This window comes from Girardinichthys multiradiatus, chromosome 19, assembly GCF_021462225.1.
Source record: "Girardinichthys multiradiatus isolate DD_20200921_A chromosome 19, DD_fGirMul_XY1, whole genome shotgun sequence".
NCBI classification, from domain to species: domain Eukaryota; kingdom Metazoa; phylum Chordata; class Actinopteri; order Cyprinodontiformes; family Goodeidae; genus Girardinichthys; species Girardinichthys multiradiatus.
In genome coordinates, this window is record NC_061811.1 from 29,871,943 (window position 1) to 29,883,344 (window position 11,402).

An 11,402-nucleotide genomic window follows, 5' to 3' on the forward strand; every position below is an offset into this window, starting at 1 on the left:
AAGATGATTTCTTCATCCTCAGCAAGTGAGACAACATTGGAAGTAACTGTAGAACCTGATCTGTGTTTGGACTGTTTTGATCCTGTGAAGCTTCCTGAGTTATCAGAAATATTAGCTTCATCTAAACCTTCAACTTGTATGTTAGACCCAATCCCAACCAAATTATTTAAGGGAGTGTTCCCTCTGATTACCAGCCCCATTTTAGATATGATTAATCTATCTTTAGTAAATGGATATGTACCATAGGCTTTTAAGGTAGCTGTAATTAAACCTTTACTTAAATTCTAACAAATTTTCCCTGCTCAGCGACACACCCACTGAGAAGCAGACTCTGAATCCTACCTGAAACTGCTGGCTAAGGATAAGCGTAAATATAGTAAGATTGTTATTCTGTTATTCACCCTGGCGGTAATGACACCCGGTTATGTCAATCGGAGGTCACCAAAGTTAGTGTTGCTTCGGTGTGTAAATTTGCCAAAACAATGTCGGACTCCATCATTTTCTCTGGTCCCCTCCCGATCTGACCAGTGACGACATATTTAGCCGCATGCTGTCATTCAACCACTGGCTGCCTAGGTGGTGTCCAGAAAACGATGTGGGCTACATTGATAATTGGCGAACATTTTGGGGAAAACCTGGTCTGATCCGGAGAGATGGCATCCATCCCACTTTGGATGGAGCAGCTCTTCTTTCTAGGAATCTGGCCAAATTTATTAGTTCTCCAAACCTCTGACAATCCAGGGTTCAGACCAGGAAGCAGGGTCGTAGTTTAACTCTCCTCTCTGCAGCTTCTGAACTGCTACCCACCCATTACCCTATTAAGACAGTGTCTCGACCACGGCCAAAATTTAATAGATTAAAAAATAATCTAAAACAAGGAAATCAGAAAAATCTAATAAAAATAAACAAAACTCAGACTAAAAAGAAAAATAAAACAATTAAATGTGGCTTACTGAACATAAGATCTCTCTCTTCAAAGACTTTGCTAGTTAGTGACCTGATTTGTGACGATCAGATTGATTTAGTTTGCTTCACAGAAACCTGGCAGCAGCAAGAGGATTATGTTACTATAAATGAGTCAACTCCTACTAATTATTTAAATTTTCACATTCCTCGTATTACTGGGCGAGGAGGAGGAGTAGCAACCATCTTTCAGTCCAATTTATTGACTAGTCCCAGACCAATCAATAGCTACAACTCTTTTGAATATTTAATCCTTAGTTTTCCTCATCCAAATTGCAAAGTACTAAAACCACTTCTGTTTGCTGTTTTGTATCGTCCACCAGGCCCTTACTCTCAATTTTTAGATCAGTTTTCAGACCTTTTATCTGATTTAGTGTTAAATACAGATAAGGTTATTATAGTGGGGGATTTTAACATTCATGTTGACACTGAAAGTGATAGCTTAAATAAAGCCTTAATGCTATCTTAGACTCAATTGGCTTTGCTCAAAACATTAACAAACCTACCCACCTTTGTCTTCATTCTCTGGACCTTGTGCTGACATATGGCACTGAGTGTAAAGACATAACAATATTTTCTCATAACCTTGTCCTGTCTGACCATTTTTTAATAACCTTTGAGTTTAATTTAACCGAGTACCCCACACCTGAAAGAAAATTTCATTATAGTAGATCATTATCAGACAATGCTGTAACAACCTTTAAAGAATCTGTTCCACTTTTAATTTCCTCATTATCACGGAAAAACACATTGGAGGGCAATTATTTTGTTTCTGCCCCTTCACAAATTGATGCTCTTGTTCATAGTGTTACTTCATCATTGTGTGATGCATTAGACAATGCAGCCCCCTTGAAAAAGAAGGTAATTATTCATAGGAGGTTAGCTCCCTGGTTTAATTCAGAGTTGCGTACTTTAAAGCACAATGTTAGAAAATTGGAGAAAAAATGGCGCTCTACACACCTAGAGGATTCCTACTTAATCTGGAAAAATAGCCTACTGTGGTATAAAAAGACACTTCACCAAGCTAGAACAGCTCATTTCTCATCATTAATAGAAGAGAACAAGAATAATCCTAGGTTTCTCTTTAGTACACTTGCTAAACTTACAGTCATTGCTCTGTTGAGCCATCCATTCCCTTAGCTCTCAGCAGTCGTGACTTTATGGGATTCTTCCAAAATAAAATTGATTCTATTAAAAAGAAAATCTTTGACATACTCCCGAAGATGATTACTTCATCCTCAGCAAGTGAGACAACATTGGAAGTAACTGTAGAACCTGATCTGTGTTTGGACTGCTTTGATCCTGTGGAGCTTCTTGAGTTATCAGAAATATTAGTTTCATCTAAATCTTCAACTTGTATGTTAGACCCAATCCCAACCAAATTATTTAAGGAAGTGTTCCCTCTGATTACCAGCCCCATTTTAGATATGATTAATTTATCCTTAGTAAATGGATATGTACCACAAGCTTTTAAGGTAGCTGTAATTAAACCTTTGCTTAAGACACCTTCGCTTGATCGAGGTGACTTGAAAAATTACAGACCTATATCCAATCTTCCATTCTTATCTAAAAGGCTTGAGAAAATAGTTGCTAATCAAATGTGTGAGCATTTATACAGCAATGACCTGTTTGAAGAGTTTCAGTCAGGTTTCAGAGCTCATCATAGCACTGAAACAGCTCTGCTGAAAATCACTAATGATATTCTTATGGCCTCAGATAATGGACTTGTGTCTGTACTGGTTCTATTAGATCTCAGTGCTGCATTTGATCCAGTCGATCACAATATTCTCTTAGAATGGCTGGAATATGCCGTAGGGATCAGGGGAACAGCGCTAGGCTGGTTTAAATCTTATTTGTCTGACAGATTCCAGTTTGTTCATGTAAATGATAAATCATCTTTAAACTCCGGGGTTAATTGTGGAGTACCACAGGGCTCAGTACTTGGGCCAATTCTCTTTACTATATATATGCTTCCAATAGGTCAAATTATCAGGCAGCCTAGGATAAATTTTCACTGTTACGCTAATGACACTCAGCTTTACTTATCCATAAATCCTGATGAGCCCAACCAGTTAGATAGACTACAAGCATGTCTTGAAGATATAAAAACTTGGATGACTTTAAATTTTCTGCTTCTAAATTCAGACAAGACAGAAGTTGTTGTCTTTGGACCGGAGTCTTTAAAAAAGAAACTGCTTAGTCAATCACTTAACCTGGATGGCATTAAATTGACCTCTGATAATAAAGTAAAAAACCTTGGTGTTACTTTTGACCAGGACATGTCATTTAAATCCCATATTAAACAGGTTTCTAGGATTTCTTTCTTTCATCTCCGGAACATTGCCAAAATTAGAAATATCCTGTCCGGGATTGACGCTGAAAAACTAGTCCATGCATTTGTTACTTCAAGGCTGGACTATTTTAATTCGTTACTATTAGGATGTTATCCACAAAATGCAGTTAAAAGCCTTCAGCTGATTCAAAATGCTGCAGCAAGAGTTCTGATGAAAATTAAAAAGAGAGATCATATTTCTTCTATTTTAGCTTCCCTTCATTGGCTCCCTGTTAAATCCAGAATATAATTTAAAATTCTCCTCCTCACATATAAAGCCCTTAATGATCTAGCTCCATCATACATCAGAGATCTGATTGTTCCATATGTTCCTAACAGGGCACTTCGTTCTCAGACTGCAGGTTTACTGGTGGTTCCTAGAGTCTCTAGAAGTAGAATGAGAGGCAGATCCTTTAGTTATCAGGCTCCTCTCCTGTGGAACCAACTCCCAGTTTTAGTCTGTGAGGCAGACACCCTGTCTACTTTTAAGACTAGGCTTAAAACTTTCCTTTTTGATAAAGCTTATAGTTAGAGTGGCTTAGTTTATCCTGAGCTATCTTCCTTATTTTTACCTCCGTCTTCTTCCCTCCCTGTTGGATGGAGTAAGGGGGAGTCAGGTTTAGCCTAAACCGGGTCAGTTATGGTTGAGGTGCAAACACACCCTCCATTTCTGCTACCTGTATGACCCCTTCTCTTTTCCAATGGTTATGGTCAATCTGACAGAGAGAGGTATCCCAATCGTTGTGGTTTTTAGTATAACAATGACCCTCAGTGGGCTCTAGATGGAGAAACTGTCTACTTTTAAGTCTAGGCTTAAAACTTTCCTTTTTGATAAAGCTTATAGTTAGAGTGGCTTAGGTTATCCTGAGCTATCTCTGTAGTTATGTTGCTATAGGCTTAGGCTGCTGGAGGACATAATGACCACTTTCACCCTCTTTGCTATATTCTCACACTACTCTCCAATTTTGCATTATTTGCTGTTATTTCAGTTTTTAACTTTATGTTTTCTCTCTTTTCTCTTCCTAGAAGCTACACCTGGCCTGACTCTGTGTCTACCTGTGACACCTTTCTGGAGGGGGGGCATCGTCCAAGCTTCTGCTGGCAACAACTTAATGCTCACCTTCTACAGATGACCCACATGGCCTTGTCTTTCAGTGTTTAACCCTTTCTCTCTCCTAGACATGGCGATTGACTGAGCTTTTACTGTAACTAACTCTATGTGCTCTCTTTCAGACTCTAACATTGAAAACTGGCTCAGAGTTTATCTGTTCTTTCTTTCTAGGTGAAACGACTAAAGGAGCTACATCCATTAACATTTACTTTTCCTTCCTATAGAAAGGACTCCTGGATCAGTGCTTCTTTGTTCTCTTTGTATCTCTGCTCTGTTCTCTCAAACCCCCAGTCGGTCGTGGCAGATGGCTGCTCACACTGAGCCTGGTTCTGCTGGAGGTTTCTTCCTGTTAAAATGGAGTTTTTCCTCTCCACTGTCGCTACATGCATGCTCAGTATGAGGGATTGCTGCAAAGTCAACGTCAGTGACTGTCCACTGTCTCTACATGCTCATCTGGGAGGAGGGAATGCTGCAAGTCACTGACTGGATGCAATCTGCTGGGTTTCCTTAGATAGAAAAACTTTTTATCCAATTTGAATAAATAACTAACTCTGACTGCACTGTTCAATGGTTAGGATTAATTAGAATGTATGTACTTGACTGTTGTGAAGTGCCTTGAGACAACATGTGTTGTGAATTGGCGCTATATAAATAAACTGAATTGAATTGAAACTTGCCACTTTTGGTTCGCTTTAAACGGACCAGAGTTCGTTTCCCCCCTTGGTCCGGACCTTTTGTGCAGGTGTGAATACACTCAAGCGAACCCTGGTCCGGACCAAACAACCAGACCGAGACCTACTTTTTGAGGTGGTCTCGGTCCGCTTCCAAACGGACTCTGGCTCGGTTCGCTTATGGTCTGAATACAAACCGGCCCCGATCCGAACCAACTACAAAAAGCGTACGTCTCTTTAGACATAAAAAGCCACCGTAGCCGGTAGCAAAGGTATGTGTTGTAAGGTAATCATACCTAATAAGCTGTGTTGCTTCGCAAAGCTACTGGCTTGTTCTGTGACAAGGAACGTAGAGAACGTCGGCGTTCAGCACGTATTCTCTGACGGGGTTCCAACATTATAAATGAAACGTCTCAAAGTCTGTGTTGAATGAGCTGCTCTTCACTCTCACAATAATATTGCAGCTGTAATAACGGCATAAATATGCAGAACAGAGACGCTGCACGCAGCACGTCTACAGCTGTTTTCCTAAATGTCCGGGTCTGTGCTCTGTCCCGCCCCCATCATTTCTGTCCAATGGGAACAATGATCGTCCTTACTTCTTCTCCGGAGCTTCAAAAGGGAGAAGCAGCCTGCACTTCTTTGCCTGAGTGTTAGCCTGCAGTGGTAAATAGTCTGGCCCTGAGAATTACTCCGCGTTTTGTATCCCAAACGCTCAAGTTCTTTGTACTCCTTGTCTGGTCCTCCTAGGTTTCCTGCGACCTTGCCTCCTGGTTCTGAGAAGGACATCAGCTCCGATCCAGTCTCCATTACCTTCCATAGAAGCTTCTCTGACCTATATTGGCTGGCTGCCTCCTAAAGCTCCGGATCATCAAACATCTGCAAAACGAACCTGCCCACTCTCCAGCGTCAGTCAAGCGAACCACCGCACACAGCTTCATTAACCGTTCCTAGTTGAAGGATGGAAATGACTGAAACTTACCTCATCCACTTGGAACCTTCACCCGGAGAGATCCAACTTCTCCAGGCTTCTTAGCATCTCCTCCTCTGGCGGCTTCTACCTCCTCACCATGTAAGCAAACAATTCCTTTCACTAAAAGTCACCATTTTTATGAAAGAAACCAAACTCACCACTCTCTTCTTGTGCAGCTGATCCCCGCCGCTTTCAAATCCTGATCCCGGCGGCCTGTTACCGATTCAATGAACAAACTTAAGAACTCTTTTCAAGTCTCCTGAGTTTATCTGCATGTGGGTCAGAGCTGTTAACATTAAGATGACAATATCAAGACCCTAAAAACGCTTCTTAACTACGCACCAACATTATAGTGTGACAAAATTGAGTATGTGCGACACAACACCCCACGGCCCCCCACCTCTAAAATGAATCCTGCGCCGCTGTTCAGCAGCCATTTGTAGATGAGGCCTTTCCCTAGCCGATCATTTACTCGAAACTGCTGCTTGTGTTGGTTTGTATGATTCTGCACAAGAGACAGCAGAAAACAAGCACTGAAGTGAGGCTCTCATGTTAAATAAAGGCCATTTCTATGATTTAATATACTAACAGCACAGTGTCCGAGTTACCACACCCTGTTGGTGGTCAGACGCCTCGGAGCTCCACTGGTACTTGGACCCCGGAAGCAGTCACCACTCTATCTAAAGACTCTTGAAGGAACGACTCTCAGTTTCTAACTTTTAGCTCCTTTAATCTAAGTTACGGCAGAGGAATGATTACAGAGATCAGCACTGAGGCTCCCGTCTCGGACCGTCGCCGTCTGTTAGAGGATAATGAAGAGCCTCGATAGAAGGTCACATGTAGTTGTATATCTGGTTCTCCAATGCAATGGATGTTCCCTCCCTCAGTGATTATCAGTAGACTGTGTCACCATTGTGGTGTCTATCTGTTAGATTGTGTAGTAGCGGGTTCCATCCTTAATCTAAGTGTGCTGTAGATTTCTAATCAACCCAGTTATACCAGCTGCTCCACTAGCAAACCCAGTGCCCCAGCTTCAGATATGACAATCCTTGGGCCATTTATCCTTGTATTGTATGTTTATGAGCATTCTTATCCTATTGTAACAGAAGGGGAAACATTAGAACTTATACTTTACTTCACTATGGTATAAATGGGAAAACAGCTATAAGCATATTAATAAAGGTTATTCCTAACAATAGCAAGGCTTGAATCTAATGAAACCTGCATGCGCTTTCATTCAAGACTAATTCAGTAAGTGTGGACATTTCTGGTTACAAATTACAGTGGTGTTTATGGGCATACCTGTGTCTATACTTATCTGTAAGATCAGTTAAACTGACTTTACATAAACCTTGTCACTGAGAACGTGTTAATTTTGCTTTAAATTTATCTTTAATCAAGACACGATCTACCCTCACAAAGCAAGCCTTCGACTGCACATGCCTTTGGAGACATCACGTAAGGCAGCCAGTCAGAGTTTTCCTGAGTGTATATTTGTGTTTTTCTTGTTTTTTGCTTCTCCTGAAGTGGTTTGTAAAGAGGACCATGGTAAAATTTGCTGACCAGATTTCATTAACAAAGATGTTCAGAGATCATTTTTGAGCCAAGTTGCTATAAAAGTCATGCTATCTGGTCGATGTTCCATTATAATTTTCAAGTCCCAACAAAGTTTCAGAATCAGCTTTATTGCCAAGTTCGTACATACAACAATCAAGGAATTTGACTCCGGTGCACTTGCTCTCTGGGTTTCTTTTTTGTGTTATATTCTGTGTGATATATTCTGCATATATCTTTGTCTTTAAATACATATATACAATATACACATATACAAAGGTGGATTTGCGACTTCAGTATGCAGTTGTTAGGTATTCTATTAAATGTTCATCAGAGAAACAGCGTGGGGAAAGAAACTGTCTCTGTGTCGGCTGGTTTTAGTAAACAGTGCTCTGTAGCGACGGCCTGAGGGTAAAACTCTAAACAGTTTATGTGCAGGGTGTGTGGGGTCTGGAGGTTGTAGCAGCTCTTTTCCTGACCCTAGACCTGTATAAGTCCTGGATGGAGGGAAGGTCAGTCCTGATTATTCGTTGCAGTCTGGACCTGTCCTGTTTTGTGGATGAGCCAAATCACACTGAGATGGATGAAGACAGGAGAGACTGAATGATGGCAATGTAGAAGATGACCAGCAGCTCTTGTGGAAGGTTGTACTTCTTGGGTTGCCTCAGGAAGTTCAGTCTCTGCTGGGCCTTCCTTCGAACATTGTCTGTGTGAGGACCATCTCAGGTCCTCAGAGATGGGGTTTCCTAAGAACCTGAAGTGGTCCACAGCTGCTATGGTGTTGTTGAGGATGGTCAGGGGGGTGTATGGGGGTGGTGTACTCTGAAAGTCCACCACCATTTCCAAAGTCTTGAGTGGGTTGAGTTCAAGGTAGTTCTGACCCCACCAGTGTACCAGTTGATCCACCTCTTGTCAGTATGCAGTCTCATCACCGTCCTGGATCAGACCGATGACAGTGGTGTCATCTGCAAACTTCAGGAGTTTCACGGACGAGTCCGATGAGGTGCAGTCATTTGTGTACAGAGAGAAGAGGAATGGGGATAGAACACACCCTTGGGGGGCACCAGTACTTATTGATCTGGATCGGGAGAAGATGCTCCCCAGTCTCACCTGCTGCTGTCGGTCCGTCAAGAAGTTGTTGATCCACTGACAAGTGGAGGCTGGAACGTTGAGCTGTGTGAGCTTCTGGTGGAGGATGTCTGGTATAATGGTGTTGAAGGCCGAGCTGAAGTCTACAAACAGGATCTTGGCATACGTCCCTGGATGGTCGAGGTGTTGCAGGATGAAGTGTAGACCTAAGTTAACAGCATCATCTGCCGACCCGTTTGCTCGGTAAGCAAACTGCAGGGGGTCCAGCAGGGGGCCTGTGATGTCTTTCAGGTGCTTCAACACCAACCGCTCAAAGGATTTCATGACCACAGTCATCAGGGCTAGAGGTCTGTTGTCATTTATTCCTAGGATGGTGGGTTTCTTTGGCACTGGGATGATGGTGGATCATTTGAAGCAGGAGGGGACCTCACACGTCTCCAGTGACTTGTTGAAGATCCGGGTGAAGATCGGAGCGAGTTGATGTGCACAGGCTTTCAGGCATGATGGGGAGACGTTATCAGGTCCTCCAGCTTTCTTTGTTTTCATGCACTGAAAGAGCCTATTTACATCTTCCTCGGAGATCTTTAGTGTAGGCAGAGGATCTGAAGGTAGGGGGTTGGTAGCTTTGTTGGAAGAACTTATTTCTGAATGGGATGTGGGGGAGATGGTTTGGGGTGTGAACGGCTTCCTGTCATGTCTGCAGTAGAAGCCATTCAGACGGTTAGCCAGGCGGGGATTCTGTTCAGGATGGGGGGGCTCCTATAGGCAGTCAGCTTTCTCAGACCGGTCCAAACAGCCGTAACATCACCAGTAGAAAGGCTGTTTGGCTTCCCACTGTAGCTTCTCTTGGCTCTTTGATCTCCTTTGTTAGTCTGTTCCTGGCCTGCCTGTACCGTGCCCAATCACCACTGCTGTGAGCTTCTTCCTTTTCCCTGCGCAGGTTCCTGAGATATGGAGTGAACCATGGCTTGTTATTCCCAAAAGTGCACAATGTCTTGGTCTGCACACACATGTCCTCACAGAAACTGATGTATGATGTCACCACATCAGTTAATTGGTTTAGGTCAGTGGCTGAGGTTTGAAAAACAGTCCAGTCTGTGCATTTAAAGCAGGCATGTAGCATCTGATTCCTCAGTCCACTTCTCAACAGTGTGAACCACAGGTTTGAAAGCTCTTAGTTTCTGCCTGTCGGCTTGGATGAGGTGGATAAGACAATGATCCACAAATCCCAGAGCAGCCCTGGTAACAGCATGAGTCCTTTAAAGTTGTGTAACAGTGGTCCAGTGTGTTTATGTCTCTGGTGGGACGCATGCAGAACTGCTGTATCATCCTGCTGGATCATCCCATTTATACTAGTTAACCTCACCATTTTTCCAACTGCACCACATTGTACACCACGACCGCTGCTGCAGTCAACACCAGGGAGAAGAAGTATGAGAGTGGTTGTTCTGGGATTATTGGAGCTAAACTCTGTCTCAAACTGGTAAAGTTAATCCCCCTTCAATTTATGTGCTACAGAATCTGTTGAAATGTATAAAATGTTGCTCATCTGCCTTAGTGTTTTGTAATACCAGCAGATCTGCTTGATTCTTGTGCCTGCTGTGAAATCATGAACCCAAATATACACAAAGCAGACTGGGCTATGTTTCTTTAACATACTTTTTATTTTGTAAAATCCGGCAGTGACAATCCATACTCTTACTGTGTTTTAACTATCATTGTACATTTGTATAACAATACTTATTCTGTGTGTTATGAATCTGTAAATGTTTATTTAGGGTTACTTTGTTCCTGCTAAATTTATGATTGACAGAGTTCAATGGTAATTTTTCTAAAAATTATCTAATGTGAACTTGCATACTTTTATCTGAACATTCATGGACTAACATCAACTAAATAAAACATCTAAAGCTTTCAATTTAGAAAATGAACAGCAGAATTCAAAAAAGGAAAAGACAGGGACAAGATGGGGCCCATGCAGTGACGACACCAAAATTTTGTTTGCACAAGCCCAAAGGTGGAGCTTGCAGTTTCATTGATGGGGCTGCGTGACGAAGTAATCATTGGTGCATAGGCTTCTCTAAAACAGCTCCATACCCTAAAATAACCAACAGAGGGCCTAATAAATATATGAACAATCTCTGGGTTGTCAATGCCAATTTCAGGTTTGTTTATGTCTTGCTAGTTAATTAATCATTATATATTGGTGTGATTACTACTACTTGGAAAGAGACCAGTGTGTTAATCTGCAGTTAATGCTGAATGATACTTTGCAGACAGCAGGTGCCTCTAGGTGTGAACTGTTAGAAGTGGAAGAGAAGTTTGAAGCAGTTGAGAGCGGGAAGGTTCGGGGTAGATGAGAGTAGCCAGAACACACCCCCATCCCTAGAGGACTGGTGGGTGGAGATAAATCCCGTCTCACAGGTTGAAACCTCTGAAGGTGAGCCACACCTGCAACACCCTGAAAGAACCTTCCACTTAGAGCTGGAAAACATAGCTGCTCTCCAGAGATTTCCTTCCCAAGCTCATGGTTTTCCCCACACATTCACAGAATCCAGAACAGGTATGAGTAGGCAGAATAGATTCACTGGTGCGGTGTCCCACCCCACTGTAATAGACAGACATGAACAACACCTGGCAGTGGACTCACTAGAAGTAAATAGTTCAAGGTTTAGAGGTGAGCAGCCTTCACACTTGAATCGCAGTACC